The sequence below is a fragment of the Saccoglossus kowalevskii genome, chromosome 11, assembly GCF_978046115.1.
Source record: "Saccoglossus kowalevskii chromosome 11, keSacKowa6.1, whole genome shotgun sequence".
Classification (NCBI taxonomy): Eukaryota; Metazoa; Hemichordata; class Enteropneusta; family Harrimaniidae; genus Saccoglossus; species Saccoglossus kowalevskii.
The window spans coordinates 13,957,180-13,968,310 of NC_140651.1; the positions used below are offsets into that span (position 1 = coordinate 13,957,180).

The following is an 11,131-nucleotide window of genomic DNA, read 5'->3' on the forward strand; positions in this document are numbered from 1 at the left end:
TTTTCTTTTTTCTGTACTTGACACATAATACCACTATCAGACAGACTACGATTAACCATAATATGCCATTAGAGGTCAAGGCCCAAATCACTAAGCTTCTCGTTGCTATGTAGATGCTGCCTGCAAAAATGGGTGAAAAAAAATTATTAGCGAGTAACAAGTGCCATTTGCCTGTGCGGAATTGGTGTATGTATAAACACAATAGTTACAAAGGTCAACATATACCACATTCAATTATACTTACAAATGAAGTATGAATCATTAGTCCACAGACATTAAGCTAACTATAGTATAAAGATAATAACTGAAATGGTATATACTTGTCAAGTATCGAAGACAAAGTCCTAACACTTTTAAAGATATTTTGTATCAACATTGATATTCAATCAAAATCCTTTAAAAAAAGGCATTGAAGTCTCACATATATGTTCGGACATGCTCTCATTTTAGTGGAGGCACATACTCTTTGTAACGAGACTAGCTACCAGATAATTTCATATCAGACTGCCCTATTTCTAATAACGTTGGTATTAAATACATACAAGATAGTTAATAAATCCACCTGCTGTTTTTATACTGTGCAGTTTCCATCTACTGACATTTTTAAACTGGAAAATCTTGGCTAATTTATGTTCTATGCATTAAAAGTGAAATTGACATCTAGGTCAATATTTAATGCAAATAGAATGAACTGAAACATTTACGTTTTATGATGCGAGTTTACAGGGTTACATTGACACTTTTTAGTTGCATCAATAACAATACTGATATAAAATTGGTATTATTGGGCACACATACCGGCCTGGGAATCTGGATAATATTCATATTCACTCTCATATCCTATAAAGAAACATAATAAAACCTATAGTATAACACAATATTCACATCAATAATTGAATAGATATACTATAATAAACAAAATGCTTAGTAATTGCTTTTTTTTAGTCATATCTATATTCGCATTAGCAGCCACTCTAGTATCCCATATGCATGAATATGGCGAAAATTAAAGAATTATTAAATAAAAAACCCACAACGAAGTGAAATATAAACTAGACTAGTGAACCAACATTTTTTGAACTACTTACTACACTGATTTGAACAAAATATGATATCTCGTTTCATACTAAACGCCCGTGGTAAAATTGTGGATGAGATAAATTATGTTACATTATAATTGTTGAGTTTCGCGATTGTTACTTTTACTGGCTTATACGATTACTATGCATATATATAAATGCAACATTTTTAAATAGTGAACACATTACTTTTCGAAGCAATATTTCGATGATTTCGTTTCAATTGCATAGTACTAAAATAATAATTACACTCTCACTTGTGAGATGCTCCACGCTTAAAAAAGAGTATAATAAAATGTATTTAAATAATGTTATTTTTATTTTGGTAGTAAAACAATAAAAGTTCATAGAAATTAAAATCATATTGACATTGAATAAATAGAGACAAGTTGTAAGTTATCATTAGCGGGGTACATGAGAGTAGTAAACAAATATTTAACTGCGCCGCCACCGATTAAGAACGATTGCCTTTCACGATCGCGAGCGCGTTTGTGATCAACTAAGAAGAAATTTAATTTTGTGTCGTGACAGGAAACGTTGTCTCAGCATAGACCTCGAACTACACACAGTTCGATACAAGCTTCATTTACGTATTCGAATTTGTTCAAACTACAATTCCTGTCGGTTAACAAAGTTATGTTCAAGTCACTCACTTACTTTAATACGTTTAATAACATGTTTTGTCGCCCTAAATCCTCATGAAATGCTCTTTTAATCTGGGTAACATATAAGCATAATTTATTTGCGCAAAAACAGTGCAAACATTTCAAATTTTTCTAGGCATTAGATAATACAATAAATGACTAATTTTATAAACTAACTAGGAGCTTTTTGTTTTATTACTATCGGGCTACTGTTTCTATGCAAACGCAAGTGATTAGTGTAGCTGGGCAATTTTAAGTAGTCTACCAATATTTAGGTATTACTCAGATAGATTACAGTTTTATCTGGAATTGTACTCAACTCCTAGTTTTCAATTGCATTTAATGGGACATTGGACTTAATTATGTAGGGTCACTTTGGCCATGTAATTATGTCTAAAACAATAGTCCATGTACATGTTCAAGTGGTACACAGTATACAGCAATTATAATTTATTAATAAATATCACATCTGGATTTTGAATAACTATCATTAATATGAAACTAATTTTGCTATTTTCACTGATATGTATTATTGGCTAAATCAAATCCACGTGAACATGTACATGGACTATTGTTGGGTAAAATATTTACATATTGCAGTTTTTTTCAACAGCGCATGCTGACTTGATAGTTTGAGGGCGGATTATGACATTTGTATAGCTGAATACCACGAAAAACATTTGTTTTTAGATGTACATATCTTATACAACCTAATGTTGCGTACCATGTGTATTATTTTGCATTTCTGCCATGAATATCGCGTAGCTATCCTTTAGCTGTTGAGCGAACGAACGGAAAATCTATCGCCACAAAATTATATGCTTTGCACTGCACTCACTCAATAAACACTCGCTACAGCTTTTCTGTACATGTCGTGGAATTATTCTTGTATACTTGCCTCTAAGAAGGGGTATTCTTGAAATAGAGGCTACCGATCGAAATGGTTGATTGTTATGTTACAATCGTTCACAATAGCGCCAATAATAAAGTACGAGACACACTTTCATAGCCTTAAGTGTCAGGTAATGGATACCTACCTCTACAATCAATAGACCCTGCTTCTGAACCATTGCCCAATTTGGTACATTGGTAATCATTTAATGGGTTGGTGTCCTGTTCGCTTTGATCTATTGCCAAACAAAGATGAGTGTATTGCGCATCACATAGCGAACTATCACAGTAAAAAGAACTTGTTGCCCATGGTGCATTTATATTGGAGCATTCTTCGACATCGTAATCATAGACAAGGCCATCGGTATTGACACCACCGACAGAATAGGTCTCCTCAGCAGCATAGAAGTTTTCATCAGTTGCAAAATACAACCAGAAATATTCAATGTTACAATCTGTGTTTTCTATCCCATATCTGAATGTGAAGGTCACATAATATTCTCCTTCTGGTTTATACATCACATTTGTTGGTTCGAGTATCTTGAACGCATCTAGCCATCGATCTGTCCAAATGTAAATTAGTTGCAAATGCAATTAGTTGTAAATGTGTTCAGTCGCAATATTACATTATGATGCAACAATGTTCGATTGTAAAATATATACACATATGAGAAACTCACGGGTGTTTTAAGTATAGCGCCTTTCATTATGGAGTCGTTATATTGACGAAATATTGTACTTATAGATTTTAAAACTGTGTTTATGTATTGTTGTCAGTCGGTAAACGTATATATGTAGATTCGTGCCTTAAACATATTTGTTTAGACAATTCTGAATTTACACTGTTGCCATTTTGAAACTACACGACAAATGAAACATGTTAAAGCGGGAGGGTCGTCACTTGCGCACGCGCGGAGATTGAGTCCCAAGCGACGATAACACACGCTAAAGACGCAAAGGTTCATGAGTAGACGCCTGTTTGTAAATACTGACACGCTATGGCCATCTGACGCATGCGCAGGTGACGACTCTCCCGCTTTAAAAGGCTTACAATACCGTGAAAAGTACAAACATACATATTTTCAAGCGCCTTGTGCAATTTGCGAGGTTCTACACATATAAAGAGTTTTTTGAATGTAAATTGTGATGTTGGAATCTCCATATAAGTTACTATTTATAACATCTTCCGAAAATAGTAATTAATCTGTTTATGAAGTTGTAACCACATTATTATAAAAGTATGTAAAATTATCCGCCATTTTCTCAGGTTGAGTTTTATATTTGTTGACTGAGGTGTTTCATTATTGAGTGATTTAGTGATTTAAATATGTAATGCACCAAATCTATTACAGTGCATTTTCCTGAAATTGTATGTAACTTTCTTGATCAAAGTATTGAGCACTACAATGTAACATTGCAATTGATTACCTATGCATTTGAACTTGCTTCTATCCACATTCACGCACTTATAATTGTTATGTAAATTATAATCATCTTCATTCGTTGTTATGACAACACACATGTATCTATAAAGCAGACAATGCGATGAGTACACATACACATTAGCAGTAGAATAAGTTATATTTTGTGTTTCATCCTTGTTGACTGATATTGGTAATGATATGTCTGAGGTAAACCTAGTCGACTTATTCATTGGATATGAATAGTGCTTGTCTTCATCGGCAAAATATAGCCTGATTGATGATATGGTAGAATCATGTAGAGTTGCACTGATGCTCATACTGAAAACCACATTGGATTCGTAGTCTCCATAAGTGATGTTTGCTGGTCCGATTAGGACAAAATCATCTACGGACACATCAGTATCTAAATAAATAAATAAATAAATAGTAGTACTAATTATTGTAATCCAAGGGATAGATGTGGTTTTATTTCCAAAGATGTTATTTTCAGCTTCCCAATATATCTATAGTTAAGATCAGTATTAATTTTGTGCTTCTGACTGACCACACGTTTTGAAGTAATGATATTAAACTGTTCAACTTTACCCTGTCCTTTGGCATACTGATAAAGTAGAATCCAGGTTAAACCCATAAGCAGAGGCGTCCTAATAAATAAAAGCGTGATACGCAAAGTGAATGGAAGTAGATTTAGTTTCATTGTGCATATGATGTAATCCCTGAATGTCTTACACGTTAACAAATCTGATAATTAATGGCTTAGTTCGTTTTCTTTGACGAATCATTATTTTAAAAACGTTACCAAAATGCATAGCTTTATAATTTGTACCTTCAACCCCATCGCCGAAGTTCAATAAGTAATTAATATTAAAACTAATTTCTTTGTTGATGATATACCATATTGTACAATCCAAAATATATATACAGCCGCAAGCAGCAGCGATCGTGTTTTAGCCAATATGCTGATTATAAATAGAATATATGTAAATGGTTGCAAATAATACAACCACAAACAAAAAGTCTACACAGTGACTGCATCTGCTATGTTATATTGGTCAAGAATGTATAGTTCTTATAGTTAGGTGTAAAATGTTCATACATTGTCTATTTACTTGTTTATTCATTGTTTTTCAGAACAATGTTTCATTGCTGGTTTTTAAGAGTATTGCCATTGTTTCTAGGAACATGCACACTTCTGATACTTGATGACCAAATCCACTAGGTGACAAATACCAGAGCATATCATTTATAACTATATAATACCCGCGCCAAGGTCAAGCTGGGATCAATATTTGTATTATTATTATATCGAAAAAATAGCAAAATGCTGCAATGTAAGATCTCGCCCGTCCAGGTTTCAATAAAAACGTCCGGAATGTTCTCCATTCACAAGTAACTGTTTCATCAAACTTCCAATGGTTTAATAATATTCAATAATATCTTCCACAATTTCTGTTACATTTAAGATTCATGTAGTTATCAACTTGCTAAGGGCGACTTATTGACATTTCAGAATCTGAGACATTAAAACATAATGCAGGCGCACATAGACAGCACATTGCATTCGGGTCCACTAAGACATAAATGAATCAAAATCCGGTTAAATGAACAGTTTATTGAAACCCAGATGTATGTACGATACACAATGAGTAATAAAATTACTCTTATGAAATAAATAAAAGCACTGAACGTTGGTATACAACGTCAACAAATCTCGGAATACCGTACAAAATTCAAGTTATCAGTGCTAGCTACCGGAAGACTGGACTAAAGTACACTCAGAAGCTATGTTAAACTTTGAGTATAAGTAAACTCATGTTGTGCGACTTAAAGTTTCTAAATGTATCAACATATCAGATACTCTGAGCCAAAAGTTGGGTTTTTATTCTGTTTGGATTAACAGGGAATACACAGGGATCATTTGCCAATGTGGCGACTTTGCAGCATAGCCAACTTAATGCTACATTAGCAGGCATGTGGAACCCACAAAAAGCATGTTTATCCTTGACTAAAAAAAGATGATGTTGTGGAACATTCCAAATTTCTACAAACGGAAGAGTGAGCTTTACTTTTTCATCGCTAAACATAAGCATGAAGTTTTCCCACTAGAAGTGAATCCCCATAAATCATACTAGATCCAAATCATCACATGGTCTGTGTTACTATACCCAGTGAGAAACAAACTTATATTACTTATGATTATTTAAGTATACTTGGTAGAAATCAAATAGAACAACATGCAATTGATAATATTATCAACTGACCAACAGATAAAGATGTAGTGTGTAATTTTGTTTGATTATTGCCAATTTTGTCAGTATTTATTCACAAGGTGAAAATGAAAAGACATTCAACCAGTTGAATACATCATGTGAACACAAGTAGAACAGAGCCCTATGTGTATTGTGTATTGTGTAAAATCATCGAGAATATCGTACTGCGATACTTGTATAGTTACATTCATATCTAGTGCATTGTATGGTGTAATGTGACTGCATAACACAAGTTTTATCACCTGAACTATTGTTAAATTGTCATTCCTTGTCTTAATCTTGTATTCAAGTATTTGTGTGATAATTTATTTAGGTAACTCATCCTCGAAACTATAGTATACTTCAAATTAAAAGATCAATGTCTTTTAAAAAAATTACCACATAGACAGCTGTCTCAAAGTGTACATGTCATATGAAAACGCAAACCAATTATAAAGAATTTCAAAAATAATACACCTTTTGATGTATTTCCTTGTAGCAATTTGTAGTATCCTTGGGCTCAACAAGTTACATTTTGTATTTAATTACTGCACGCATTTATTGCATGCCGTCTGTGTCAGTAACAGTCGCATACCATAGTGAACGCGTCACCACAGTGAATATATATGTTTTAAATGAATAGCAACATTTGCTGCATTAGATACATTCATTGCACGCCATCTGAAGCCATCTTTTGAGGGTAAGTAACTGTCGAGTAATAAGTTGCATACGTTGTCACAGTAAATATACAGCCATTCGTATGCAGATCGGCGGAATCATATCTCGTACATGCTTTAAATTTCACACATATATATATATATATATATATATATATATATTGAGTCTGTCAGCATCCTTTATTCTATGTTTTCGGCATATTAACTCAAACCCAGCAAATAGAAGTGTGCATGGAAACATGGGAAGAAACGATGCACATTAATTGAGGTGTGATAACTGTCATAAAGGTAATTGAGAGGTCATACTTGTTTTCAACTCTGGAAGAACAGTTGGAATCTACCATGTGTGCTTGTGATTTACATAACAAATGGTGTTTACAACTTTGGAAGGACAATTGGAATCTACCAGGTCTGATGTTATTTGAATAACAAAAGATGTTTATGATCTACTGATTTGCCTACGTGACACAGCTGCTAGCAAGATCACATTTTGATTGACTCATGTGGAAACCCAGGTAAATATAAATATATAAATTGGACAGACTGAGAACAGTTGGGGTCCATCATTTCTACTGTTTATCTTGTGTGTAGCTGCTGCGATATTGTGAGACAAGTGATACAGGCTTCAACCATCATTCTGTGAGACTTGTATGAACTGCTCTGCGATCTTCTGCTTTCAGCGATGCCCTCCGGAATTACAACGTTCCTCTGTAAGCAAGAATCCTGTATTTCTTCGTTGTTGTGTTGCAGAAGGCATTGACTGTCATCCATTTCTACATCCTGGAACTTTGAGTTATCACCAATGCACACTTTGCATTGCATAGGCTATCCCCTATTTTTGTGAATTTATTCATTGTATTTTTCTGTGCTTTGTTACTTGTACTTATTTTGAGAGTTGCTAAAGCTAGGAGCTTTAACTTGATGTGTTGGTGTATGTGTATTTCATTTCCAGTACTATTGTGTTATCTACTCCATACTAGCAGTGAAAGAACTACCTGTCCAGTGTGAGTTCTGTGGGTGCCCTCTCATTAGCAATAAGCAGGCCTAATAGTCCTGCAACATAGCTGAAAAAATGTGCACAATTTGATACTAGCATGAAATTTGGCACATGTGTAGAATTCATCATTGCGGTTAATATTTGATGTGTGACCACCTTGAACTTGAGCTTAGAGGTCATCTAGAGGTCACCAAAGGTCATCGGAGGTCATACATTTTAAAATTGTTATTTGACCAGATTATGATTATTTATATTCATCATATTATCACATAATCCATTTTAAACAAACAATAAAGTATATTGTATATTGTAACAAAGCTTGAATTCTTTTGATAAAAACACAATATATTAAATTTAATTTATTAAATTTACCGTCGGGAATTAACATTGTATCAAAGCATTTCATTTAAATATCGTTTGTAATACTATAATAGATTAAGTTGTTGTCATTGTAGTTTATAACACATTCACCTTAAGAAGAACAGAGCCCTCTAATGTATATAGGTTCAATTGCGCCCTCTATTGTTGAAGATTGTAATTCCCAAATCGCCATATTGGATTTGACAGGCGTGTTTATAAACGCTGGTACACCAGGCAGAAACTTGACAAGGTTGGCTTGTACTCGCATATTTACTCACTTTTCTATCTAATTCTTCTAATCTTTATTCTTAGAAAAGGTTAAACGTATTGGAAATATTTTTATATTCTGTGTTTCTCATTGACCACTATATCAAAATGGATGAACTCAACACTGATAACATTCACCAATCATTCACAAGTTCCACAATACTTCCTATGTACTGGTCATTGTGCATATTTTGTCAAATGACAACTGAAGAACCAAATGTTTGTTCTGCAACATCTACAAGAAGTGATAGAGGCATTGGGTACATAACATTAGCCAAACATTTACATATTTTTGACGAGATTGGTGAGCTTTCAGTGAATTAGTTCATTTTTAAGGCAGGGGAAGATATATCGCAAACTCTGCTTAAACACAATGCCAAATTTCATAAATCATGCAGAAATAAATACAATACAACCAAATTAGAATGAATGTCAAAAAGAAAACTTCAAGCAGGTCAAAAACAAGACTCATCTGAAATAATTAAACGTACACGTTCAGCCTCCAGTGTTATGAGACAGGAGCCAGGTAAATTGATGTGCTTTTTCTGTGATGAGTTAGCCTCTCCAAATGATCTAGTTGAAGCATGCACTTTTGGGTTGTTGCTGCAGCTCTCCAAATAGAAGATAGTAAACTGCTCTGTAAGCTTAGTGCTGGTGATATGATTGCCATCAAAGCCAAGTACCATAAAAAATGTCTCACATCATTATACAATCATGCATGAGATAAGAGCAAAAGACAGTAAAAAAAAACAGACACTTAAACTATGATACACAGTATCGTTTTAGCTGAGCTGATATCTTACATAGAGGAAATGCGATCAGATGAATTCCATGCACCAATTTTTAAACTGACAGATCTAACACAGGACTACTGTACTAGATTAGAGCAGTTGGGTGTGAAACAGAAGCAACGAATACACACAACTAGATTGAAAGACAAACTGTTGGCACATATCCCAGGTCTCTCGGCACATACTAAAGGCCGTGACGTGTTGCTAGCACTTGATGATGATATTGGCCAAGTTCTCTCTGATGCATTTCACAAAAACAATGATTCTGACGCAGTGACTCTTGCAAGAACAGCACAAATAGTACGTTGAGAACTATTTACAGAAACAGTATTATTCAATGGTACATTCCAGCCAGACTGTCAACGTAAATCAGTACCCTCATCACTCCAAGCACTAGTTAATATGGTTCTTGAGGGTCCCAATATAAAACATCAGCTAATCCAGAAAACCAAGCAGCACTGACAATTGCTCAATTAATAAAGTTTCACAGTGTGAAGCACATGCGCATAGGAGCAAGTTCCATAAGGCATCAGAAAAGCAGTGAAACACCTTTGCCATTGTACATAGGAACCATGATTCATGCAAAAACAAGAAAACAAGGATTGATAGACAGACTTTCTGAATTGGGCATTTCTGTGTCATATGACACATATGAGTTTTGAGATTGTTTGCTGACCTGGCAAATGCTGTATGTGAGCGCTTTACAGAGCATCAAGTCATTTGTCCCCCTCAACTTCGTGGTGGTGTATTTACAACGGCTGCTGTCGATAATATTGACCACAATCCTTCATCAACAACTGCAACAGACTCCTTTCATGCTACCGGAATCTCACTGATACAGCATCCGAGTGTCAAAGGACAAGGCCACGACCTTGGATCTGTGATGATAACACACTCATCATGTACAAAATGTGTGAGTGCATTGCCTGCATCATATACAAATGTACCTCCTGTATCATTTAGATCTACATACCCTAGTGTACCTTCTATGACTGCACAAATGGATTATCAACCTATAATAGAGATTTAAATAAAGGAAGAAAAAGAATGGCTTGAATATGTTCAAAACAAGACAGAGCATTGCACTACTATGGATCTGGAGAAAATTGACAACAATGGCACTGAAAATTTGGATGATGTGGAACCGACTGAAGATGCACATACATTATCTTGGTCTTCCAATCATGCCGCTCATCAGACACAAGACAACCAGCCTAAGTGTACAAGTGGTCTCTTACCACTTTTCTCAGATTTTTCATACTCAATCGCAATGATTCGTCATTCAATCTTGGTAGTACAAAAGGCTGTGAAACATCTCAACCCAAGACAAATTCCTGTTATTGCATGCGATCAACCACTATTTGCCCTGACAAAAGAAGTACAATGGACTTGGCCATTGACCATAGGCGAAGACCATCTGGTAGCTATGATGGGTGCGCTGTATATAGAAATGGCTGCCTTAAAAGCTCTGGGTACATGGCTTGATGGAAGTGGTTGGACAGATGTATTGGTTCTTGCAGAGGTTACCACACCTGGAAAAGCAGATTCTTTCTTACAAGCTTCCCATGTCACACGTACAAGATATACCCACTAGATCACTGCTGCATGTCTTTATCAACTTCAATACCTGGCTTACAAGAAGTATCTTGTGTGTAATCCAACAGAAGTAGGTGTATTTTTTTCTTCCTGGTGCAGTGAAAGAGCTAAAGAATATCCGCAATTTCTCTATTGGAGCCCGACTCTTGAAATGGA

At 34.9% G+C, this 11,131-nt stretch overlaps 1 long non-coding RNA gene across 1 annotated transcript; it reads right to left on the reverse strand.

The window, feature by feature from the left end:
• On the reverse strand, positions 1 to 2,839 carry LOC144352394 (uncharacterized). Its single transcript, XR_013420604.2, has 3 exons — positions 2,761 to 2,839; positions 799 to 840; positions 1 to 120 (listed from the first exon to the last, which is right to left on the reverse strand). It is a non-coding gene; the product is annotated as an uncharacterized LOC144352394 (long non-coding RNA).
• Between the last annotated feature and the right edge of the window lie 8,292 nt (positions 2,840 to 11,131).